The sequence below is a fragment of the Halichoerus grypus genome, chromosome 8 (genome assembly GCF_964656455.1).
Source record: "Halichoerus grypus chromosome 8, mHalGry1.hap1.1, whole genome shotgun sequence".
In the NCBI taxonomy this organism is placed as follows: domain Eukaryota; kingdom Metazoa; phylum Chordata; class Mammalia; order Carnivora; family Phocidae; genus Halichoerus; species Halichoerus grypus.
The window spans coordinates 49,873,106-49,900,647 of record NC_135719.1 but is presented as its reverse complement, the minus strand read 5'-3'; the positions used below and the strand labels follow the sequence as shown (position 1 = coordinate 49,900,647).

Sequence of the window (27,542 nt, the reverse complement as noted above, 5' to 3'; positions counted from 1 at the left end):
AACATCACTTTAATTAATCTAACAAATGACCAAAATTGATTTATTTTAGCCACAATACATTACAGGAGTGCTATTATTAAAGGGAAGAACAATGTTTACAGGTCCTGATACTGTTTCTGTTTTCCACAAATCCAATTATTAATGTCTCCCAAATGTTTCCCATTCTTACCACCCTACCCCCTCACTGCTCAGTCTATTCTCATCTAATGATTACTTTTTCAGTTTTATTTAAGATCACACTCTTGGCAATTTCAAATACAAAATATGGTATTAACTACAGTCACCATGCAGTACATTACATCCCCAGAACTTAATTATCTTATAACTGCAAGTTTGTACAGGAGTCTCCCCATGTCTCCCTTAACCAGTTTCTGTTACCTACGGTAAACTTCCATCCAGAAGCAGATAGGTCTTCCTTCTGCCCTATCATCAGAAAGTCAATAGAAGCCTAGGGCTACGTCACAATGCCTGTGTCACTCACTTCACCTCATCACATCATATAAGCACTTTATCATCTGACATCATCACAAGAATAAGAAGGGGAGGGGCGCCTGGGTGGGTTCGGCTTGTGTCATGATCCCCCGGACTAGGATAGAGCCCCGCATCAGGCTCCCTGCTCAGCGGGGAGCCTGCTTCTCCCTCTCCCTCTACAGCTCCCCCTGCTTGTGCTCTCTCTCACACTTTCTCTCTCAAATAAATAAATAAAATCTTAAAAAAAATAAAAAATAAAAAGGGGACTACAGTACAGTAAGATCATCTATTACAGCATATTGTTATAACTGTTCTACTTGTCGGTTATTGTTGCTAATCTCTGACTGTGCCTAACTGATAAATTAAACGTTATCACAGGTATGTAATATAGGAAAAAACAATATATATAGGGTACAGTACTATCCATGATTTTAGGCATCCACTGGGGGTCTTGGAACTTATCTATCACAGATAAGGTGGGGGGCTACTGTACCTTTTAACCACCTTCACAACCCCCCTATACCCACTATTACCCCTGCCTCCTGCCTCAGGCAACACCAATCTGTTGCTCTGAGTTCAGGTTTTTTATATTTCATATATGTGAGATCATACAGTATTTTGTCTTTGTCTTATTTCACTTAGCATAATGCCCTCAGGCTCACGTTGTCACAAATGGCAGGATTTCATTTATTTTTATAGCTGAATAATATCCGTGTGTGTGTGTTACACACATACCACACATCTTGTTTATTCCTTTATCTGTTGATGGGCATTTAAGCTGTTTCCATGTCTTGGCTATTGCACATAATGCTGCTATGAACATGGGGATACAGCTATCTCTTTTTTTTTTTTTTTTTTTTTTTTTTTTTTTTTTTTAAAGATTTTATTTATTTATTTGAAGAGAGAGAGACAGCGAGAGCAGGAACACAAGCAGGGGGAGTGGGAGAGGGAGAAACAGGCTTCCCGCTGAGCAGGGAGCCTGATGTGGGACTCGATCCCAGGACCCTGGGATCATGACCTGAGCCGAAGGCAGACGCTTAACGACTGAGCCACCCAGGCGCCCCAGGGGATACAGCTATCTCTTATTTTTAATTTCTTGAGGAACATCCCTACTGTTTTCCACAGTGTCTGTACCAATTTACATTTCCACCAACAGTTGCACAAGGGTTCCCTTTTCTCTACATCCTCACCAACATTTGGTATTTATAATTTAGGTAACAGTCATTTTAACAGGTGTGAAGTGTTACTACATGTGGTTTTGATTTGCATTTCCCTGATGATTAATAATAATGTTGAGAATCTTTCCATATCCATGTTGGCCACCTGTATGTCTTCTTTGGGAAAATGTCTTTTCAGTTCCTCTGCCTATTTTTTTTTTTTTTAAGATTTTATTTATTTGACAGAGAGAGAGATAGCGAGAGCAGGAACACAAGCAAGGGGAGTGGGAAAGGGAGAAGCAGGCTTCCTGCCGAGCAGGGAGCCCGATGCGGAGCTCCACCCCAGGACCCTGGGACCATGACCTGAGCCGAAGGCAGACGCTTAAGGACTGAGCCACCCAGTTGCCCCACCTCTGCCTATTTTTAATTAGATTTTTTCCCTACTGACTTGTTTGAATTGTTTATATATATATATATTTTTTTAAGATTTTATTTTTTGACAGAGAGAGAGACAGCGAGAGCAGGAACACAAGCAGGGGGAGTGGGAGAGGGAGAAGCAGGCCTCCCGCAGAGCAGGGAGCCTGATGCGGGGCTCGATCCCAGAACCCTGGGATCATGACCTGAGCTGAAGGCAGACACTTAATAACTGAGCCACCCAGGTGCCCCTGTTTATATATTTTAGATATTAAGCACTTATCAAATATAGGATTTGCAAATATTTTCTCCCATTCAGTAGGTTGCCTTTTCATTTTATTGATGACTCTTTGCTATGCAGAAGCTTTTTAGTTTGGGGCACCTGAGTGGTTCAGTCAGTTGAGCATCAGACTCTTGATTTATGCACAGGAACGGTCTCAGTGTTGTGAGATCGAGCCCTGCATTGGGCTCTGCATGGAGTCCGCTTGGGATTCTCTCTCTCTCTCTCTCTCTCTCTCTCTGTCTCCCTCACTCCCTCTGCCCCTTCCCCTGCTCGTGTGCACGCTCTCTCTTGCTAAATAAATCAATCTTTAAAAAAAAAAAAAAAGCTTTTTAGTTTGATGTAATTCCACTTCATTTTTGCTTTTGTTGTCTTTGCTTTTGCTGTCAAACTAAAAAAAATCATTGCCAAGACTAATATCAAGTTGCTTATGCTCTTTGTTTTCTTCTAGGAGTTTTGTCATTTCAGGTCTTATATTCAAGTTTATAATCAATTTTGAGTTCATTTTTGTGATGAAAGACAGGAGTCCAGTTTTCCCATCACCATTTATTGAAAAGACTATCCTTTCTCTATTGTATATTCTTGGCTCCTTTGTTGTAAATTAATTGACCATTTATACATGGGTATATTTCAGGGATCTCTATTCTGTTCCATTGATCTATGTGTCTGTTTTTATCCCAGTACCATACTGCTTTGATTACTATAACTTTGTATTACAGTTTGAAATCCAGAAGTTTTCAGCCACCCAGGCACCCCTTGATTTCTTTTTCTTGACTAATTGCTCCGGCTAGGACTTCCAATACTATGCTGACTTCTTCTTTGACCCATTGATTGTTCAGTGGCATGCTGTTTAATCTCCACGTATTTCTGAATTTTCCATTTTTTCTTGTAATTGATTTTTAGTTTCATGCCATTGTGGTCAGAAAAGATGCTTGAGGGGCACCTGGGTGGCTCAGGTGGTTAAGCATCTGCCTTCAGCTGAGGTCATGATCACAGGGTTCCTGCATCCAGCCCCACGTCGGGCTCCCTGCTCAGTGAGGAGTCTGCTTCTCCCTCTCCCTCTCCCCCTGGCTCATGCTCTCTCCCCTTCTCTCTGTCAAATAAATAGGGGCACCTGGGTGGCTAAGTTGTTTAAGCACCTGCCTTCAGCTCAGGTCATGATCTCAGGGTCCTGGGACTAAGCCCCGCATCGGGCTCCCTGCTCCGCAGAGAGCCTGCTTTTCCCTCTCTTGCTGTGTCTCTGTCAAATAAATAAATAAAATCTTAAATAAATAAATAAATAAAATCTTAAAAAAAAAGAAAGAAAGAAAAGATGCTTGATATGCTTTCAGTCTTCTTAAATTTATTAAGACTTGTTTTGTGACCTAACATATGATCTATCCTGGAGAATATTCTGTGTGTGGTTAAGAAGAATGGGTATTCTGCTGCTGTTGAGTAGAACATTGTGTAAATGTCTGTTGAGTCCATCCGGTCTAGCATATACTTTAAGTCCAATGTTTACTTACTGAATATCTATCTGGATGATCCACCCACTATTGAAAGTGGGGTACTGAAGGCCCCTACCATTATTGCGTTGCCGTCTATTTTTCCCTTCAGGTCTATTAATATTTACTTTATATATATTTAAGAGCTCCTATGTTGGGTGTATAAATATTTACAGAAGTTATATCATCTTGTTGAACTGACAACATTACCATTATAATGACCTTGTTCTTACTAGAGTATTTGTCTTAAAGTCTGTTTTGTCTGATATAAGCATAGCTACTGCTGCTTTCTTTTGGTTTCCATTGTATGAAATATCTTTTAACATCTCCTCACTTTCAGTCTGTGTGTGTCCTTAAAGCAGATGTGTCTCCTGTAGGCAGCATATAGTTGGGTCTTATCTTTTCATCTATTAAGCCACTTTATGTCTTTTGACTGGAGAAATTTAGTCCACTTATATTTAAAGTCATTACTGATATATATATGGACTTACTATTACCATTTTGTTAACTATTTTTCTGGCTGTTTTATAATTCCTTTGTTCTTTTCTTGTTCCCTTTGTCTCTTCCTTTCTGACTTGATGATTTTCTTTAGTGTGTGCTTAGATTCCTTTCACTTTCTCTTTCATGTAAAAGCTTTCAGCTTTGTAGTTGCAATGAGGCTTATATAAAATATATCTCCAACAGTCTATTTTAAGTTGATAACAACTTAAAATGCACATTAAAGCTCTATATTTTTACACACCCCCTCATTTTATGTTTTTGATGCCACAATTTACATCTTTTTACCTTGTGTATCCATTAAGAAATTATTGTAGCTTGTTATTTTTACTACTTTTCTCTTTCAACCTTCATACTAGATTTATAAGTGATTTACCCACCACCATTACAACATTAGAGAATGCTGCATTTAACTATATATTTACCTTTACAAGATTTATACATTCATATGTTTTCCTGTTAGTAATTACGATCCTTTAGTTTCAGCTTAAAAAAGTCCCTTTAACATTTGTTTTAAGGCTGGTCTAGTGGTGATAAACTCCTTCAATTTTTGCTTGTCTGGAAAATTCTTTATCACTCCTTCAATTCTAAAGGCTATCTGACCTCAGTGACCAACTTTATGACCATTATTTTTAACACTTTATCAAGTAAATCATTTACCACTGTTTCTCGAGTTTTACCTTGTTCTTTTGGTCAGAAAATATTCCTCTGTTTCTTCATTTTCCTTGACTCTGTTGGTTTTTGTGTATTGGATAAAACATCCACCTCTCCTAGTCCTGGTAGAGTAGTCTCCTATAGATGAAGCTTACTGCTCAGTGAGGCCCTAGCTCTTAGCTGTTTCTCAAATCTTTGTGATTGTCCAAGCCACCTTCTTTGTTCTTAGTGGTTCCCAGTAGTTAAGGATGGGCCAACACCTGTCAGTGACCCAAAGGGGAGGACCTAAGTCAGCATTTCAATTAAGGCTAACTAGAAGCTGGACCTTCAGGCAGCAGCTTTTAAAGTATGCAAGTAGATCACTTTCAGGGAGACTGAAAGCAGGGCTTTTTAATCTGTTCCTTCTGCATTAAGCCCTCAGGGCTATAGTCTAAAAACTGTTTGTTATAGTCTTGTGGGACTCACAAACACAAGCCCTGCTAGCCACGAGAATCAGGCAATCACGGGGTGTATCCCCAGGCAGCAGCCACAAAAGCCAGGGCACCAGATGATTATACAGACTCATTCTAAGGAGACACTGGTGATGTGCAGTGGGCTAGAGGGAGAGTCCCGCATCAGGCTCCTTGCTCATGGGGGAGACTGCTTCTCCCTTTGCCCCTCCCTCCACTCATCTCTCCCTCTCTCTCAAAAATAAACAAAATCTTTAAAAAAAAAAAAAAAGAAAGAAAGAAAGAAAATAAGAAAAGGCAAAAGACCCAGAATAGCTAACACATATTTCAAAGAGAAGTACAAAGTCGGATGACTAACACTATTCAACTTTAAGACTCACTATAAAGCTACAGTAATCAAGACAGTGTGGTACAGGTAAAAGAACAGACAAATAGATCAATGGAACAGAACAGAAAGCCTAGAAATAGGTCCACACAAAAATAATCAAACTGATCTTTGACAAAGGAGCAAAGGCAATACACAGTGGAGGATTGTCTCTTCTAAAAATGGTGCTGGAAGAAATGGATACTACATGCAAAAAGTGAATCTAGACACAGACCTCACACCTACCACAAAAATTAACTCAAAATGAATGATAGATCTAAATGGAAAACACAAAACTATAAAACTACTAGAAGGTATTTTAGAGAAAATCTAAGTGACCTTGGGTTTGGCAATGATGTCTCAGATCCACCACCAAAGGTGCAATCCATGAAAGAAAAATTGATAAGCTGGACTTAATTAAAATTAAAAACTTCTGCTCTGCAAGTCATTGTTAAAAGAATGAAAAGACAAGCTACTGACTGGGAGAAATATTCACAAAACAAATACCTGAAAAAGGACTCTTATCCAAAATATTAAAAAAAAAAACAACCTTAAGGGGCACCTGGGTGGCTCAGTTGGTTCTGTGACTGTCTTTAGCTCAGGTCATGATCCCGGGGTCCTGGGATTAAGTCCCACATTGGGATCCCGGCTCAGTGGGGAGCCTGCTTCTCCCTCTGACCCTCTCCCCTCTCATGCTGTTTCTCTCTCTCTCTCAAATAAATAAAAAAATAAAATCTTTAAAAACAAAACAAAAAAACTTGAAACTAAACAAGAAAATAAACCCAATTAAAAATGGGCAAATGGGGGCACCTGGCTGGCTCAGTCGGTAGAGCATGCAACTCTTGATCTCAGGGCCCTGAGTTCAAGCCCCAAGTTGGGTGTAGAGCTTACTTAAAAAAAAAGAAAAAGAAAATGGGCAAAGGATCTGAACAGATACCTCACAAAGACATACAGATCACAAATAAGCATATGAAAAGATGCTCAACATCATACGCCATTAGGGAACTGCAAATTCAAATAAGGTACCATTACACTATTAGAATGGAAAGCACAAAACACTGACAACACCAAATGCTGGTGAGGATGTGGTGCAACAAGAACTCCAGTTCATTGCTGGCTGGAATGCAAAATGGTACAGCCACACTGGAAGACAGTTTGGCAGTTTCTTACAAAGCTAAACATATTCTTACCATATGATCCAGCAATCCTTGGTACTTATTCAAAAGAACTGACAACTTAAGTCCATACAAAAACCTTCACATAATGTTTTTAGCAGCTAAACATAGTAAATGTTTTTATTTGAAATGGCCAAAAAGTGGAAGCAACGAAGTTATCTTTCAATAGGTGAATGGATAAACTATGATATAGCCATGCAAAGGATTATTATTCAGCAATAAAAATCAATGAAGTATCAAGCCATGAAAAGAAATAGAGGAACCTTCAAAGAATATCACTAAGTGAAGGAAGCCAATCTGAAAATACTATATACCATGTGATTCCAACTATATGACACTCTGGAAAAGGAAACATTATGGGGACAGTAAAAAGATCAGTGGTTGCTAAAAATTCAGGGAGACAAAGGGAGAAAGGAATGAAAAGGTAGAGGGGATTTTTGGAGCAATGAAACTATTCTATAGAATACTATAATGGTAGATAAATGTCATTATGTACTTGTCAAAACCCGTATAATATATAACACAAGGACTGGATTCTAATGTAAACTTTGGGCTTTAGTTAGTAATACAGTCAACCCTTGAACAGCACAGATCCACTTATAAAGGATTGTTTTGTTCTGTTTTGTTTTTTAAGATTTTATTTATTTATTTGACAGAGAGAGACACAGTGAGAGAGGGAAACAAGCAGGGGGAGTGGGAGAGGGAGAAGCAGGCTTCCCACTGAGCAGGGAGTCCGATGCAGGGCTCGATCCCAGGATCATGACCTGAGCCCAAGGCAGACGCTTAACTGACTAAGCCACCCAGGTGCCCCCTATAAAGTATTGTTTTTTATAAATACAGTACAATATTATAAATTATTTTCTCTTCCTTATGATTTTAATATTTTCTTTTCTCTAGCTTACTTTATTTTTTTTTTAAGATTTTATTTATTTATTTGACAGAGAGAGACACAGCGAGAGAGGGAACACAAGCAGGGGGAGTGGGAGAGGGAGAAGCAGGCTTCCCGCTGAGCAGGGAGCCTGATGCGGGGCTCGATCCCAGGACCCTGGGATCATGACCTGAGCTGAAGGCAGATGCTTAACGACTGAGCCACCCAGGCACCCCTCTAGCTTACTTTAAGAATACAGTATATAATAAATACAACACACAAAATTTGTGTTGACTATGTTATTAGTGAGGCTTCTGGTCAACAATAGACTATCAGTAGTTAAGTTTTTGGGAAGTCAAAAATTATAGGCAGATTCTCAACTGCACTGGAGGGCTGGCATCCCTAACCCCCACATTATTCAAAGGTCAACTATAATTTTAAATAAGCATGTATTATTTTAGTTATTTAAAAAAAATCATAAGATAAAAATTCCCTCAATTTTCTAACACAAACCAGCAAAAGCATATCTGCAAAGCTACCTATCTTTACATTACCTTCTTCCTGTCTCAAACAGAATATGTGGTCCTCTCACCCAAGGCATGTAACTTATAAACTTTACTGTATCATCTCTCTCACCTATACCTTTATCCTCTTCCTCTTTCCTGATCCCCTACAATGAGCAGCAAACATGTTCAAAACATTCCCATTAAAATTACAAGACACAACGCCCATGCCTTGGTCATTATCTCTGGTCCAGCTACCATCCTCTCTCCCATGGGCCCTTCACAATCTAACTGAAGAGTTGTCCTTCCTTATTGTTTCTATTTCCTTATTATGAACACTGCACAATATGGTTTTTAATCCCATCCCCCCAAACCACTGTTACCTTTCTTTTCCCCAGGTAAACCACACCCTTTAGGTTAAATCTGAGGGACACTGTTCAGTCCTTATCTTTTTGATCTCCTGGCACTGGTGGCCTTTTGCTCGTATTTTTAAAAAAATTATTTTCCCTTTGAGTTCATACTGTCACTCTCTTCGGACTTTCCTTCTATCTCCCTCACTGCCTTTTTTTTTTTTTTAAGTATGCTCCATGCCCAGCGTGGAGCCGAACACAGGGCTTGAACTCACTGCCCTAAGATCAAGTCTTGAGCTGAGATTAAGAGTCAGACGCTCAACCCAGTGAACCACCCAGGTGCCCCTAACTGCTCCTTACTCAGCCTGTCCTTAAATGGTTTCATTTCCCCTGAATACTGGCTCAAGCCTCTCTTCTCACTCAACATTACTTCATGGCTTCTAGTCATGCATTCATTCAACTTAAAAGTATTAAGCATTTATTATGTAAAAGACACTGTTCCCAGGCACTGCTACATTGTCCTAAGCATTCATATCATATGTTCATTACATGCTGATAATTTACATTTCCAGCCTTTCTCCTGAGGTTGAGATCTATATAGTCAGAGGTATACTTAATTTTTCTACCTAAACATAACAAATGCAGATACTTCAAACTGAACACTCCCAACTGAACTCATCTCTTTGCTCCCATTTCTCCCACCACCCTTTCCTCCCCAAGAAAACTTGAAACCTACTTTCTTCTCCTGGGATCTTATGTCAAAGCACAATACTACTAACCATCTACCTCATGACCTAAACAAGAGACAAAAGAACTTTTAGCTCTTAAATAACACTCCAATCTAAAGTTTTCTCCATGTTGATTAGGACCACTGTGGCAAAGAAACTATCCTCCCAGAGGGATGGAACACAATCTCGTAACTGATCTCCTTGCTCCAGGTTTCCCCTCTCAACTCTTGCCTCTCCATAGCAATCTATGCATCACTGTGGCCTGAGGGAACTTTCAAAAATGCAGGTCTGATCTGTTATCTTCCAACTCAAACTTTCAATGGCTTCTCAATAGCCTTAGAGAAAAGGTAAGGACACCTTATTGAATGGAGCACTGGGTGTTACATGCAAACAATGAATCATGGAACACCACATCAAAAACTAATGATGTAATGTGTGGTGATTAACATAACATAATAAAATTAAATTTAAAAAAAGAAAAGAAATAATTTGATATTTAAAAAAAAAAAATCTTTTAAGGGGCTTAAAATCCTTCCTGATCTGGCACTTGCTTATCTCTCCAGCTTCATTTCACTTCAATCCTCCCCTTGCAGTAAATGTTAATGAACACCAAAATTAACTTCATTTCATCCCAAAGTCCCTCAGCCTGGGCCCCTTAAGTTAACTCATGCTTCCCTTTAGGCTTTACCTTAAATGTCCCTCTGTCTGGAAAACTTTTCCTGACTCCTCAATTCTGTGTTACGTGTCCCTCATATGTACTCTTTCAGTAGGGCATTTGTTAAGACAATGAAACTACTCTGTATGATACTATAATGGTGGATATATGTCATTATACATTTGTCAGAACCCACAGAATGTACAACACCTCGAGTGAACACTAATGTAAACTACAGGCTTTGGGTGATTATGATTTGTCAATGTAGGTTCATCAATTATAAAAAATGTATCACTTGGTGGGGGATGTTGTTAATGGGGGAGCTATGCATGTTTGGGGGGATATATGAGGGGTAAATCTCTATACCTTTTTCTTTATTTTCCTGTGAACCTAAAACTGCTCTAAAAAATGAAGTCTTAAAAAAGAAAAGGATATACACACGTGTGTGCTTGTTTACACACGTTTTTAAATATTACTTCTACATAAAAGAACTTGAAGCAATTAATAGCAATTACTGAAGGAGTCTGCATAATTTCCAGGTGTTGAAAAGGAAAAGCACTTATATCTATTCAAAGTGGAATTCTTGGGACACCTGGGTGGCTCAGTCAGTTAAGTGTCTGCCTTCGGCTCAGGTCATGATCCCAGGGTCCTGGGATTGAGTCCTACATCAGGCTCCCTGCTCAGCAGGGAGCCTGCTCCTCCCTCTGCCTGCCACTCCCCCTGCTTGTGCTCTCTGTCTCTCTAACTCTCCGTCAAATAAATAAATTCCTAAAAACAACAACAACAAAGTGGAGTTCTTAATTCAACCAACAAACATTTAGTGAGTGCCTAAAACTAGGATAGTCACCAGGGATATAATGGTGAGGTCAACATATATGTACTTCCTGTGCTCACAGAGCTTATACTCTAGAGATGGCATCACAATCAATCACAGGAATAAAAGAAATACCAAGAAAACAAAGACCTGCTGAAATAAAGATTATGAGTAAGTCAAAAGGGAGAGTTTTAGATAGAGGGGGATTAAGGCCTTTATTAGAAGCCACACTTAAACAGTGTCCTCAAGGATGAGAAGGAGCCAACCTTATCAAGAGCTAGGAACAGAGCCTCCAGAGAGAGGAACAGCCTGTAAAAAAAGACTTGGTGGAAGAAGACCAACAAGGCTGGGGATTATAGTTTTCAAGGTGAAGACATAGCAGGAGTCTATCACTCAGGATTTTTATAGATCACTGATACACAAAGAAGAAGCCATTTAAGCATTTAAAGCAATGGAGTGACATTTATATGCAAAGGGATTTAGGGTTTACAAAAGACATTTATATTTATTTTTATTTTATATTTAAATTCAACTTAGTTAACATATACTGTATTACTAGTTTCAGGGGTGGAATTTAGTGATTCATCAGTTGCATACAACACCCAGTGCTCAATACATCAAGTGCCCTCCTTATTGCCCATCACCTAATTACCCTATGCCCCCACCCACCACCCCTCCAGCAACTGTTTCCTATAGTTAAGAGTCTCTTATGGTTTGCCTCCCTGTTTTCATCTTCTTTTTCCTTCCCTTCCCCTATATTCATCTGTTTTGGTTCTTAAATTCCACATGAGTGAAATCATATGGTATTTGTCTTTCTCTGACTGACTCATTTCACTTAGCATTATACTCTCTAGATCTATCCATGTTGTTACAAATGGCAAGATTTCATTCTTTTTGATGGCTGAGTAATATTCCATCGTGTGTGTGTGTGTGTGTGTGTGTGTGTGTGTGTGTGTGTGTGTATACACCACATCTGCTTTATCCATTCATCTGTTGATGGACATCTGGGCTCTCCATATTTTGGCGATTGTGGACACTGCTGTTTGTAAACAGTAGGGTGCATGTGCCCCTTTGAATCACTATGTTTGCATCCTTTGGATAAATAGCTAGTAGTGCAAATGCTGGCTGGTAGGGAATTCTATTTTTTAACTTTTTGAGTTTTCCAGAGTGGCTGCACCAGTCTACATTCCCACCTACAGTGTAAAAGGGTTCCCCTTTCTCTACATCCTCACCACCATCCGTTGTTTCCTGACTTGTTAATTTTAGCCATTCTGACTGATGGTGGTTTTGATTTGTATTTCCCTGATACCAAGTGATAATTACATTTTTCAAAATGATTAACTCTGGGTGCTATGTGACCTATTCAGTGAAATGAACCTGGACTTACGGGCCCTGATAAAAACCAATTTATTCCTTGCCATAGATGAGGAAACTGAAGCTCAGAGAGGTTATATTCACTAACTAGGTCGCATAGTCAAACCCAGCCAGGAGTCCAAAAAACCTGAGCTCTCTCCCATCTGCCACACATACCAAAGAACCCTGCACTCACTTACTCACCCATTCAGCCCCATTGAATCAAAAGTGCACTGGCTTCACAACTGTCCTCCTGAAACAATAAAAAAACAAAAAGTGTGTGGTGATTTTTAGATGTGTCCACAATTTTTTTTTACTAGGAAGCCAGCCTAATTCTCCCTCCCTTGAATAACTTAAAATTCCTTCTGTTTCCCACACTGATGCTCTTCATCACTTGAACACTATATTTATGACTCCTTTTTGTGGCAAAATTTCTCCATGGGATCTCATTTGCATTTTTGAAAAATTGTAGCTTTATTGAGATATGATTTGGGCGCCTGGGTGGCTCAGTTGGTTAAGCAACTGCCTTCGGCTCGGGTCATGATCCTGGAGTCCCGGGATCGAGTCCCGCATCGGGCTCCCTGCTCGGCAGGGAGTCTGCTTCTCCCTCTGACCCTCCTCCCTCTCATGCTCTCTGTCTCTCATTCTCTCTCAAATAAATAAATAAAATCTTAAAAAAAAAAAAAAAAAAAGAGATATGATTTATATACCATATAACTCATCTAAAGCACATTTGTTTTTAAAATAATTTTGGGGGGTGCCTGACTGGCTCAGTCAGTGGAGCGTGCAACTCTTGATCTCAGGGTTGTGAGTTCAAGCCCCATGTTGGGTGTAGAGACTACTTAAAAATAAAATCTTTAAAAATAATAATAATTTAAAAATAAAATAATTTTTGAACTTGGGAGATATCAAAGTTAGCCCAAAATTAGTACAACTGGCTTTTCTTGAGTTTGTTCACCTGGTAAATACTTACCAGTTTCCTTAGTTGGCTCATTCATTTCACCAAACTGACAGAGATGGGAAGGGACCTAGGCCTAAAGGAACTGTCATACAACGGAGAAAAGGATCTTAGGAGACTGTTTCTCCTGCCTTTGGCCTCATCTCTAAATCTTGTTTATATAAATTTGGTAAGGAGTATGAAAAGTAAAAGCACTTATATCTATTCAAAGTGGAATTTTTGGGAAGCCTTGTGGCTCAGTAAGTGTCCGCCTTCGGCTCAGGTCATGATCCCACGGTCCTGGGATCAAGCCCCACATTGGGCTCTCTGCTCAGGGGAGAGTCGGCTTCTCCCTCTGCCCCTCCCCTGCTCATGCTCCCTTGCTCTCTCTCTCTCAAATAAATAAATAAAATCTTAAAAAAAAATTTGGTAAGGACTATTTCATGTATAAGCCAACTGTGATATTAAAAGGTTTAATCAGAGAGGAGGAAAAATATGTATTTATATATATAAATGTTCTTACAAATAATATAAATAAATTATATACAGTTTATCACTTTGCTGTTGTGACCTCAAAACACATGTACCTAACCTTCTTTTTCCTATGACATATTAGTATGGCTTTTCAAACTTTATATGGTTCTGACAATAGTGCATGGTCTTCCTGGAAAGGATAGTTACAACTGAATTTCTTTCAATTTGGTCCAAAGTATACTGTTCCTGGAAGGCATTCCTTGAAACCTGTGGCATAAATTAGGGGTCATCTCTGTTTTCATCACCCTGATAAAGTTTTCTTCATTACTTTTGTTTTCTTATTGTTTTGTCATTGTTGTTAATTCATTACATTCTATTCTTTCAGTAGGAAGGGTTAAGGTTGAAGGCTAATGGGTATAAACGTATAGCTACAATATCTTCTTTCCGGGAGAACTATTTACTTTGAACAAATGTTCAAATTTACTGTGAAACTGGATAAAACCTGGTTTTATCCAGATTCTCATCCATTAGACTTTCAGCTCCTTACTTCTGGTTACTTCATAAAATTTATCACATTCGATTTTCTTGTCAAATTATGTATACTTTTCAAGCATTACTAAAATGTAACTAATCTCTAAGGATAAAAATCTGACATCAATAATATCCAAAATATACCTACCACCTTTTTTCCTCAAATATGTTTTGAATAGCACTTTTAGAAAAACTGGCCTCTTCAGGTGATTACTTTAAGAAAGCAGTACTTATTTGGATTTTAAATTATTGGAAGTTTTTCTCAAAGTTAGCGTAATTTCTCATGCTAATCTTTTTTTTTTTAAAAGATTTTATTTATTTATTTGAGAAAGAGAGACTGAGAGGGAGAGAGAGAGCATGAGAAAAGGGAGGGTCAGAGGGAGAAGCAGACTCCCCACTGAGCAGGGAGCCCAATTCGGAACTCGATCCCGGGACTCCAGGATCATGACCTGAGCCGAAGGCAGTCGCTTAACAAACTGAGCCACCCAGGCACCCTCATGCTAATCTTTTATTTTTATTTTATAGACATAAAATGTAACACCCTTCCCTTGAATAAATTAAAATGATAAAAGGATAATACTGCTTGCCTAAAAGGCTTAAAACAGAACAAACTGAATGATGGCCTAAGCACAACCAGGGCTTTTTATGATTCTCCAGATAATTAAACAGGCATGCATCAAGAAACAAACTCACTGGGAGCCTGGGTGGCTCAGTCGGTTAAGCGGCTGCCTTGGCTCAGGTCATGATCCCAGAGTCCTGGGATCGAGCCCCATGTTGGGCTCCCTGCTCAGTGGAGAGCCTGCTTCTCCCTCTCCCTCTGCCTGCCTCTCTGCCTACTTGTGCTCTCTCTCCGTCAAATAAACAAATACAATCTTTAAAAAAAGAAAAAAGAAACAAACTCACTGATGCAAAGGTTGCAATGCTGAGAAGGACCAGATATCAAACGTAGTGAGTCATGACCACTTCAAAGGTATATGGTGGTAAAGTGAAGAGTGGGCATCCCATCTAAAGCACAGCTACGTCTCGGCCCCTGTTGACTTCTACTAGACCCAGTGCTGCCAGTTGTTATTAGTCACTAAAATTTGAATAAAATCTCCCCCAATTTTTGAGGCGCCTGGGTGGCTCAGTCGGTTAAGCATCTGACTTCAGCTAAGGTCATGATCTCAGGATCCTGGAATCAAGCCCTACATGGAGCCTCCGCATCCAGTCCTGTGCACCCACCCCCAGGGTTCCCTGCTCAGCAGGGTCTGCTTGTCCCTCTCCCTCTGCCCCTCCCCACCGAGCCTGCTCTCTTTCAAATATATAAATAAAATCTTAAAAATCTCCCTATTTTTATATGTTGGCAATTAGCTTAAAAATTTTTTTTAAATGTCCAAGACACCCATTTGCAACCTCTGGTCTAAAGTTGATCAAGTGAAAAACAGCTTTTAAAGTCTTTAGCATAAATAGTCTATGTTGCCAAAAACAAGGATGGAAACTCACAGAACAAGAAAAATACCCTGTTTAAACTAAAAAGTACCTATTCACTCCAGCAATAAAAACAAATCTTATGAAAAGTGGAAGTCTGAAATAATGATAATGCTTTCTACCAAATAGTTCGGAATATCATGGCTAGTGAATTTAATTCATTTCTTTTTTTTAATTTTATTTTATTATGTTATGTTAATCACCATACATTACATCATTAGTTTTTGATGTAGTGTTCCATGATTCACTGTTTGCATGTAACACCCAGTGCTCCATTCAATACATGCCCTCTTTAATACCCATCACCAGGCGAACCCATCCTCCCACCCCCCTCCCCTCTAGAACCTTCAGTTTGTTTCTCAGAGTCCATAGTCTCTCACGGTTCGTCTCCGCCTCCAATTTCCCACCCTTCATTTTTCCCTTCCTACAATCTTCTTTTTTTTTTTAACATATAATGTATTGTTTGTTTCAGAGGTACAGGTCTGTGATTCATCAGCCTTACACAATTCACAGCGCTCACCTAGCACATATCCTCCCCAATGTCTACCACCCAGTCACCCCATCCTTCCCACCCCCCACCACTCCAGCAACCCTCAGTTTGTTTCCTGAGATTAACAATGCCTCATATCAGTGAGACAGTATGATACATGTCTTTCTCTGATTGACTTATTTCGCTTTGCATAATACCCTCTAGTTCCATCCACGTCATTGCAAATGGCAAGATTTCAGGGGTTTTTGATGGCTGCATAATATTCCATTGTATATATAGACCACATCTTCTTTATGCATTCATCTGTCAATGGACATCTTGGCTCTTTCCATAGTTTGGCTATTGTGGACATTGCTGCTATAAACATCGGGGTACACGTACCCCTTCGGATCCCTACATTTGTATCTTTGGGGTAAATACCCAGTAGTGCAATGCTGGGTCATAGGGTAGCTCTATTTCAACTTTTTGAGGAATCTCCATACTGTTTTCCAGAGTGGCTGCACCAGCTTGCATTCACACCAACAGTGTAGGAGGGCTCCCCTTTCTCCACATCCTCGCCAACATCTGTCGTTTCCTGACTTGTTAATTTTAGCCATTCTGACTGGTGTGAGGTGGTATCTCTTTGAGGTTTTGATTTGGATTTCCCTGATGCTGAGTGATGTTGAGCACTTTTTCATGTGTCTGTTGGCCATTTGGATGTCTTCTTTGGAAAAATGTCTGTTAATGTCTTCTGCCCACTCCTTGATTGGATTAGTTGTTCTTTGGGTGTTGAGTTTGATAAGTTCTTTACAGATTTTGGATACTAGCCCTTTATCTGATATGTCATTTGCAAATATCTTCTCCCATTCTGTCGATTGTCTTTTGGTTTTGTTGACTGTTTCCTTTGATATGCAAAAGCTTTTTATCTTGATGAAGTCCCAATAGTTCATTTTTGCCCTTGCTTCCCTTGCCTTTGGCGATGTTTCTAGGAAGAAGCTGCTACAGCTGAGGTCGAAGAGGTTGCTGCCTGTGTTCTCCTCTAGGATTTTGATGGATTCCTGTGTCACATTTAGGTCTTTTATCCATTTTGAGTCTATTTTTGCATGTGGTGTAAGGAAATGGTCCAGTTTCATTCTTCTGCATGTGGCTGTCCAATTTTCCCAATACCATTTGTTGAAGAAACTGTCTTTTTTCCATTGGACATTCCTTCCTGCTTTGCCGAAGATTAGTTGACCATAGAGTTGAGGATCCATTTCTGGGCTCTCTATTCTGTTCCACTGATCTATGCGCCTGTTTTTGTGCCAGTACCATACTGTCTTGATGATGACAGCTTTGTAATAGAGCTTCAAGTCCGGAATTGTGATGCCACCAGCTTTGCTTTTCTTTTTCAACATTCCTCTGGCTATTCGGGGTCTTTTCTGGTTCCATGCAAATTTTAGTATTATTTGTTCCATTTCTTTGAAAAAAGTTGATGGCATTTTTTTTTTTTTTTAAAGATTTTATTTATTTATTTGAGAGAGAGAGAGCACATGAGAGGGGGAGGGCCAGAGGGAGAAGCAGACTCCCCGCTGAGCAGGGAGCCCGATGCGGGACTCGATCCTGGGACTCCAGGATCATGACCTGAGCCAAAGGCAGTCGCTTAACCAACTGAGCCACCCAGGCGCCCAAAAGTTGATGGCATTTTGACAGGGATTGCATTAAATGTGTAGATTGCTTTAGGTTAATTCATTTGTTTCTTATTCAAGGGAATATTCCCATTTCTTAATTTCAAATCCAAATGAGAACAATTTAAGGTATTATTCTAAGAAAATAAGCAGCTTTCAAAACAAAAAGTTATTCCACATTAGATAACGGTATGTGACATTTATATGATAAACAGATGGGTTTATATGCATTTATATGACAAACATTTATATGACAAACAGATGGGTTTATAAAGGAAAAAGGCTATGATACATAAAATTACAAGTCCACGGGCTGATGATGAATGTAGCTGCTTCTGATACTGAGATAGGTTATGGCCACAGACACTGCAAATTTCATTTAAAAGCATCTAGTCAAAGACTTAACACTAATATTGGTAAAGTTTTCTTATTAGGAAATGATCATATCATTAAATTTCCTTGAGTAAACAAGGCAGCCAATAGGGGGGAAGGAGGGGACTGGAGTTGTAACGGTTATATACATAAAACCTGAAGTCTCTTCCTGTATTTCCTATTAACTTATTGATAAGCCACACAAGGCAGTAACAAATCTCACAAGAGAGTATGCTAGGCTGTAATTAGATCTTATGCAACATTTTATTGTATTTGTATTCCATTTTCTCAACTCCATTATCCTAAGTAGTAACTATCTTCCATCTTCTGAAATCCTTATTCTAGAACATGTTTTTCTTCTCTCATGGAGCATAAAGGATTGTAACAGGAATGTACCCATACTCAGCTTTCTCTTTCTCAGTTTTATGCATGAACTAGGTACAAAGGAATCTAATTCTTTCTTCCAAAGGTGCTGAGCTAAGCCTTTTCATCTCAGGTACTTGGAAACCAAGGTTTAAAACTCAGTCTAAAGTTTAAGATAGGGCTGCACTTTAATCATAGCAATATGAAAGGCATTACACTATTATCTTCTGCTTGCTTTTATCATGAATGAGTCTTCCATTTTACACTGTATTTATTGGTAACTTGAAGGGCTGCTGTTGAAAATCTGACAGCATTATAAATACAAATACTACTCTATTTTAATCTAACTTCTGTCCAGTTTCAAATAACTATTTCTTAATCATTGGCTAAACATTTGGCAACTTAACCCATCTGATTAGAATAAAGTTATATTATCCCCCTCTTTCCTTCAAAGAGCCATTATCTGCTTATTCTCTCGTTTTATAGCTTACATGGTAGAGCAAAAGGAATAGTTTCTTCCTATATTCTTTTTTTTTTTAATATTTTATTTATTTATTTATTTTTAAGATTTTATTTATTTATTTGACAGAGAGAAAACACAGTGAAAGAGGGAACACAAGCAGGCGGAGTGGGAGAGGGAGGCTTCCCGCAGAGCAGGGAGCCTGATGCGGGGCTCGATCCCAGGACCCTGGGATCACGACCTGAGCTGAAGGCAGATGCTTAACGACTGAGCCACCCAGGCACCCCAAGATTTTATTATTTGAAAGAGAAAAAGCTAGGAGGAGAGAGAGACAGAGAGAGGAAGCATGAGTGTGGGGGGGCAGAGGGAGAAGCAGACTCCCCACTGAGCAGGGAGCCCCCATGTGGGGCTCAATCCCAGGACCCCAGGATCATGACCTAAGCTAAAGGCAGATGCTTAACCTACTGAGCCACCCAGGTGCCCCTTTCTATATTCTTAATGCAAAGCCACTCTTTCTCAGATTTTATTAATCTCTGCATACACTTTATAGGACATAATGAAAAACCTAGGGATAGTTCAAATCTGTCACACTGTAGAACAGGGACAACTATCACATCTAAAATTTAATGGGCCTTTATGTGCCAGATACTTTTTAAGTGATTTAAGTATATTAATTCATTAAATCCTTCTACAATCCTATAAAACAGTAATATTTTTACTATCATCCTCATTTCCCAGATGAGGAAACCTAGTAAAGTACCTAAGATTCATAAAACTAGGAAGCAATGGAGCCAGCTTACTTGGCAGCCTGACTCCAGAATCCTTTATAAACAATATACTGAAAACCAAAACTTACAGGAAGAGAGGTATATGGTTGCCGTATGACAGCATACTCTTGTAGGCTGAGATTAAAATAAACCTCATCCAACTTCTTCAGTGGTTAAGATTCATCACTGACTAGAAACGCCTGGATGGCTCAGTTGGTTAAGTGTCTGCCTTCAGCTCAGGTCATGGTCCCAGGGTCCTGGAATCGAGCCCCACGTCGAGCTCCCTGCTCAGCAGGGAGCCTGCTTCTCCCTCTCCCTCTGCTGCTCCCCCTGCTTGTGTTCTCTCGCTCTCTGTCAAATAGGTAAATAAAATCTTAAAAAAAAAATTCATCACTGACTGGCACAACAAATACACAGATTATCACAAGAAAATGTATTCTTTTAGGAAATATGAGTACATCTTCATGTACATTCAAGTTTTCTCAAGAAGATGCTACTGACCTAACCTGTAAGGTACAATTTATTACTATACAGTCCAATGCTCTATAATGTGTTAGGTAGGATATATTTTGAATACATAAAAGTATCTTAACCACAGAACTTGATTAATACAAAATTTAATACAGAATTCTTTTGGTCCTTTCAATTTTTGTGAAATCTGGAACCATGGACATTTTTCTTTCTTTCTTCTTTTTTTTTTCTTTGAAGATTTTATTTATTTCTTTGACAGAGACAGAGAGAGCAAGAGAGGGAACACAGGCAGGGGGAGTAGGAGAGGGAGAAGCAGGCTTCCCGCTGAGCAGGGAGCCAGATGCAGGGCTTGATCCCAGGACCCAGGCATCCCCCTTCATGGACAGTTTTCTTATAATCATTCTCTACAGCTAAGCTATAATAAAATAAAAGTATTCATTTTAAGAATGAAATAACATGAATTCAAGTAGTCTTCAATGATATTTTACCTTCACTGGAATATCGCTATAGTTCTATTATACAACTCAGATGCAGCATTGCAAGCTTCTATTTGAACCCTACAAATATATATGATCAGCTTAAACTTCATCTTTCATTGTATTCAGTAAAGGTAACTGAATTCCATTAATTAGCAGAGGTCAAAGTGAGGAGTTAAGACTAAGACAATTCACAATCTTGACAACTGTTAGTACTAAATAATTCTCATATTATAATGGATTACCTCAGAGCAAGAAAAACTACAGTACTAGAATCATAAAAGACTAACCATTTCTATGAAAAATTAATTAATATTAGGAAGAATTAGGGGCAACTAAGTGGCTCAGTTAAGTTTAGGATAAACATCTGCCTTCTGCTCAGGCTGCTAGCCCTCTCTCTCCCTCTCTAGTGCGCGCACTCTCTCTCAAGTAAAATCTTTAAAAATAAATAAATAAAATTAGGAAGAATTAGATTCATGAATGAATTAGATTGATTCATTCATTCACTCTAAGATTTGAGAAAGAGAGCACGTGCATGCACACATGCACGCAAGAGTAAGAGAGGGGCAGCGGGGAGGGGGAGAGAGAGAACTCCTAAAGCTGACTCCAGGCTGAGCACAGAGCCCAACTGGGGGCTGGATCCCAGGACCTTGAGATCATGACCTGGGCCGAAATCAAGAGTCAGAAGCTCAACCGACTGGGCCATCCAGGCATTCCATGAATACTTTAAATAAAGGTTTTTAAAGCCCCATAATTTCGACTACCTTTAACTACCATAAACTTCAGGGTTTAATTCACAGCTCTGCATTTTTCCAGTATTAAGAACATCTTCTGAGTGCCTATTGCAGACTAGGTACCATACAAGACACTTCACATGGGTTATCTTACCCATGGGAGAAATAAAGTTTAAAGACATTAAGTAATTTGCCAAATATTACCACAGCTAAGAAATGGCAGAAAGAGAACTCAAATTCAGGTGTGCCTAATTCCAAAAATGTTCCCACATCATGTTATGTGCCATCCTATCACATCATACCTCACCTCATTCAATATGAATAAAAACATCTGTACCTCAGTTTTCAGTTAGTTTTACGGTTTCTTTTTGAAGATTTCCCAGGCAGACTCTGCACTGAGCATGCAGCCTGACAGGGGGCTCATTCCCAAGACACTGAGATCAGGCCTGAGCCAAAAGCCAAATGTAGGACGCTCAACTGACTGCGCCACCCAGGTGCCCCAGTTTTACTGTTTTTAAGATACAATTTACAAAGATGTTTACAAAAATATTTAATGTCATAAGAAGATTTTACTTTTATGTTTACTTTTTAAAGTTATGTAAAAATTGGGGCACCTGGGGGCGCCTGGGTGGCTCAGTCGGTTAAGCGACTGCCTTCGGCTCAGGTCATGATCCCGGAGTCCCGGGATCGAGTCCCACATCGGGCTCCCTGCTCGGCAGGGAGTCTGCTTCTCCCTCTAACCCTACCCACTCTTGCGCTCTCTCTCTCACTCTCTCTCTCTCTCTCAAATAAATAAATAAAATCTTTTAAAAAAATTTTAAAAATAAATAAATAAATAAATAAAATTGGGGCACCTGGGTGGCTCAATTAGTTGAGCCACCAGCTCTTGGTTCAACTCAGGTCACACTCTCATGGGTCATGAGATCCAGCCCCCTGTAGGGCTCTGTGCTCAGCATGGAGTCTGCTTTGGGATTCTCTCCCTCTGCCCCTCCTACCCCACTCTCTCTATATATAAAATAAATAAATAAACAATTTTTAAAAATAAAGTTATGTAAAAAGTATCAACTACTGACTTACAGCAAAACCAGTTCCTCTGACAAACACAATTTAATTCATATTTATTTACCAACCTTTTAAATTTTAGTGTAATAACTATTACAGGACTGGGGAATTCATCTTTATTTTCAGAGATTATACACTCAGCTTTAAACATGAGCTAAACTACCTGGGAAGAAGGGAATAAAGAAATCCTAGTATGTACATCTCAAGAGTAAAACATAGGAGTATCATTTTCTAAGACCATTGCATTCAACGAGCTAGAAAGAGGCAGTTTTAATTTAAAACTAAGGCAATGATACCAACAAAGCATGAATACTGAAACCTTTTATCTACTTTAACAGATGACAGTATTACAATTATCTTTACCAAAAAGTTCACTCCTAGAATTACCTGGTTTTCTCTAACCTAGGGTAAGATCACACTATTATTTTCATCATCGGTTTCCCTAACGATATTTCCAGAAGAGTTAATACAAAGATTCAGATTACTGGTTTATTTTACAATAATTGCTTTATTAAGACAATCTACAAAGAAAACGAATATTTGATTCAAGTACTTCTACCTTCTATTTCAGAACACATCCTGTGTGAGAAGGATAAACCAACAGAAACTAATAGAAAAAAATATCTTTCAGTAGCTTGGTGCAAGGGTTTTCTTTTCTACCACACTATAAAATTTTTTCAAGCTAAATTATGCTAAAAAACAAAAAACAAAACAAAACAAAACAAAAACACGGTAACTGTCATTGAGCAGATGGTTTTTCTTCTCTACTTAAGGAAAATAAATAATAAAACTGTCATGATGAAGCCAGTATTGAAAAGCAACAAACACCTCCCACTGGCATAGAGAGTCACAAAGATCTTAAATCCTCATTTTTCTTACAATTTTTTTTAAAAGATTTTTATTTATTTATTTGAGAGAGAGAGAATGAGAGAGAGAGAGCACATGGGGGGGGAGGGTCAGAGGGAGAAGCAGACTCCCCGCCAAGCAGGGAGCCCGATGTGGGACTCGATCCAGAGGCTCCAGGATCATGACCTGAGCCGAAGGCAGTCGCTTAACCAACTGAGCCACCCAGGTGCCCCTTAGAATTTTTTTAAAAAATTTTAAATAAGCCTTTGATACCTGCAGAGTGGTAATACAGGAACAGTCAGCATAACTGGTCACAGAACACCAACAAGCAGCCTTGATGACATCCCAAATAATTATCGGACTGAGTTCTCTCCATTGATTGCCTCATCCCTACCTACCTTCCAAAGAACTATTGTGTTTCCTCCATTCATATTCACTTTGTGATTGAGGATTTGGATTTTCAAGCTTTAAAGTAACTTTTAACCTAATTACTACTTTTTTAAAAACACGCTATCACAAGCTTAGTAGTAGAGTTCCTCCAATATTGATAGGAAAAATTAGAATTTCAAATTTTTCTGTTGATCAAGGAAATCCTAGATTGTCACACAAAGATTCTGATTTGAGTTCCTCCAGTAGAGAGTCAACTTACTCCTGTTGTTTCCTGTCTTGTTTTAGTTACTTCATTCAAAAACTTAAGGATAAGAACAAAATAAAGCCTACTTAAAACCTGCCTGTAAGCTTCTTCAATGTAGGAGCAAATCTTTGTTTTCACTGTACCTCAAGTGCCAACATGAGACTTAAGACAAAATAGTTCCCCAATAAATTTATGATGCACAAATGAATATTATTTTCCCTAATCACACATCTATTTACTACTATACTAATAGTCTGTGGCTATCTTTACCTGTCTGCTTACTAAGCTGTCAAACTCTGTGGAACCAGGCGCTGCTGTCTTAGCTGCCTACAGTGTCAAGCATTGCGCTCACAACACAGCAGAGTAAATAAATGTTTAACTGAGTGTTTTTAATTAACTGAAATTTACTTAACAGGTACCCTCAATTAACTAAATCCTAGCCCTCCATTTCACTCCTTATTCTAATTACAAAAAAATTATAAAACAACAAAACCACAATATATACAAAACCCATAACCCATCCTCTACACACTTTCTTCTTTCTTATTTGTTTGAGGCCAGGAAGTCTACTGTAATTAGTATAAATTAAACATGCACTCAATACTTACATGCTCAGAATTCTTACAGAGAGTAAAAGATTTACAATATTCACAGGTTCCATTATCATCAGAAGAGCCCACTCTATTCCCTATAATATCAGGAATATCAGCAGTATATTTTTAAATGATTAAAAAAAAAATCATCATATACAAATCTAGTTCTCCCAAAATACTCTAAGCCTCTTATGGGCAAAAACCCTTTTCTTCATCATGCCCCACAGTACCTTATGCATAGTAAATGTTCAAAATACAACAAGGTTTAGGAAGTTTTAAAGTTCTTTGTAATCTTCAATTAAACAGAATTTAATCCTGTTGCCTAAATCCAGGCATTCTAGGATCTGTTTGTTTTAATGAATTGAATTTTTAAAAATCTGTGTTGTAAGAGCTTTAAAAGAAATATGTTAAAAGAAATTATAGGAGCATTAAGAGCTTCCTAATTTACACAACCTAGCTATTTAAATAGCTAAAACAATAAATCAGTAATTGGGTTAATTCCCTCCTTTTAGTCCCTTCTCCCATCACAAAGCAGATCATCCCCACAACATAGAAAATCAAAATGAAAATTAGTTTGATAATTAATTTTCCAAGGAAAAACAGCTAGTGAAAAGTAAAATTCCAGGGCTGGTTTGAATTTGTGATCTATACTGCTTTCAGTCTGAAAATCCTTTTTCTGACTGTTCAATAATTAATTAGAATAATTATGTCCCTCAATTACTACCAAATTAAATCAAGAATAGCAGTTATAATGTACAGTAGAGGGAATTTAGTCAATAATATTGCAATAACTTTGCATGGTACAGATGGTAACTAGACTTATTGTGGGGATCACTTCATAATGTATGAAAATATCAAATCACTATGATGCATACCTGAAACTAGTAAGATATTGTATGTCAATCATACTTCAATTAAAAAATAACAATGCTTAAGGGCGCCTGGGTGGTGCAGTCAGTTAAGCGCCAGATTCAGGGTTGTGAGATCCAACCCTGTGTCGGGGTCTGCTCTCAGTGGGGAGCCTGCTTGAGATTCTCTAACAAATAATCTTTAAGAAAACAAAACAATGCTTATATGTCACGATAACTGTAACTTAAAACTTCCTGTCACATACACAGTTTAAAATAGGCAAAATTATTAGTAAGTTTTATTCACATAAATACTTCTTCAACCTTCTATGTTTTTGAGGCAAGAGCTAATAATCTTCAGCTCTTCCTTTGCAAAAATTTTCACAAGAAATTACACTGAGGGGTGCCTAGGTGGCTCAGTCGTTGGGTGTCTGCCTTCGGCTCGGGTCATGATCCTGGGGTCCTGGGATCGAGCCCCGCATCGGGCTCCCTGCTCAACGGGAGGCCTGCTTCTCCCTCTCCCACTCCCCCCACTTGTGTTCCCTCTCTCGCTGTGTCTCTCTCTGTCAAATAAATAAATAAAATCTTAAAAAAAAAGGAAAAAGAAAGAAAGAAATTACAGAGTAGTTTTAATCCGGGTTTTAAGAAAAGATTGCCCCAGTCCTCCTTATGGCCAGGGTCAAAGTGCATGAAGAAGCTGGTTGGGATATGTGTTGCAGTCTGTACTTAGAACAAAAAGAATAAGATGCAGATGGTACTTGAACAAAAAGATTGTTCAATTGTGATATAAGTTTTCCTCATGTTAACAAGATATCATGTTTTCCTCATCAGTACTGTATCTTGAACTAGACAGCCATAAATATCTTTAGTAGTACAGAAGATAACAGACAAAAGAGATTAAAATTTTCGGGTGCCTGGGTGGTTCAGTCATTGGGCGTCTGCCTTTGGCTCAGGTCATGATCCCAGGGTCCTGGGATCAAGCCCCGCATCGGGGGGCTCCCTGCTCGGCGGGAAGCCTGCTTCTCCCTCTCCCACTCCCCCTGCTTGTGTTCCCTCTCTCGCTGTGTCTCCCTCTGTCAGATAAATAAATAAAATCTTTAAAAAAAGAGAGAGATTAAAATTTTCTCTTCAGGTTTAGTTGAAAGATTTTGACTAATGACTAATAAATAGGAAAAATACTGCAGAAGTGGGGAGTGACTAATGAATGACTAATAAATAGTAAAAATACTGCAGAAACCAAATGACCACAACTATCCTCTTCATTTTATGGGTATGAAAAAGTGTTTAAAGAAGGTTAAAGCTACACAATCTTGGACTTAAAAAGATATTTCTATACAAAATTCTACCGAATAGCTGACCATTACATACTGCATATAGTGCATATGCCTTGATACATTAAAAAATTTTTTCAAGATAAAATAGGTTAAAAATAATATAGATGCATCAAACTAGAAACCTTCTACCCAAATGAAAATACAACATTTATTAAAGAAGTTTTATTTATACATCATTGAAAGTACTTAACTGACTCCAGTCCTATGAAAAATCATCTAATCAAATAATTCAAAAGCTTTAATTAGTGAGATTATCAACAATCCTTACAATCTGGACCTTCTGGACAATATTTTCACATATACACTATATCTTTGTTATATATTTGCTTTTTTTTAATTATAGAAACACACTGCTATTAGAAAAAATAATCAGAACTCACAGAAAATTATGATACAAAAAGTGAAAAGTGAAACCTCACCACTAAAGAAGACTTCTGTTAAGTTTTTTTCCAATCATACACTGACATTTTTGTTTGGTTGGTTTTTATTGTGGTAAAATATATAACATAGTACTTACCATTTTAACCTTTTGTAAATATACACTTCACTGGCATCAAATACATTCACAATGTTGTGTTGCCATCATCCCTATCTATGTCCAAAACTTACTTATCACTCTTAACACAAACTCTGAACCCATTCAACAGTAACTTCCTCTTTCTCCCTCTCCTCAGCCGCTGATAACCCCTATTTTACCATCTGTCTTTAGGGAATTTGCCTATTCTAGATACCTCATGTAAGTGGAATTATACAATATTTGTCCTGTGTTTCTAACTTATTTCACTAAGCATAGTGTTTTCAAGGTCCCTCCATGCTGAAGCAT

General features: G+C 38.5%; 1 protein-coding gene across 14 annotated transcripts in view; it reads right to left on the bottom strand.

The window, feature by feature from the left end:
- CSNK1G1 (casein kinase 1 gamma 1) overlaps window positions 1-27,542 on the bottom strand; it is a 185,877-nt gene that overhangs the window by 114,181 nt on the left and 44,154 nt on the right. Inside the window, exon 2 of one of the 14 annotated variants that reach the window (XM_078079214.1) lies at window positions 12,422-12,470. The exons of the other annotated variants lie outside the window; for them this stretch is intronic. The gene's annotated coding sequence lies outside the window, so the exon portion shown is untranslated. The remainder of the gene's footprint in view (window positions 1-12,421; window positions 12,471-27,542) is intronic. 14 annotated transcript variants of the gene reach the window in all.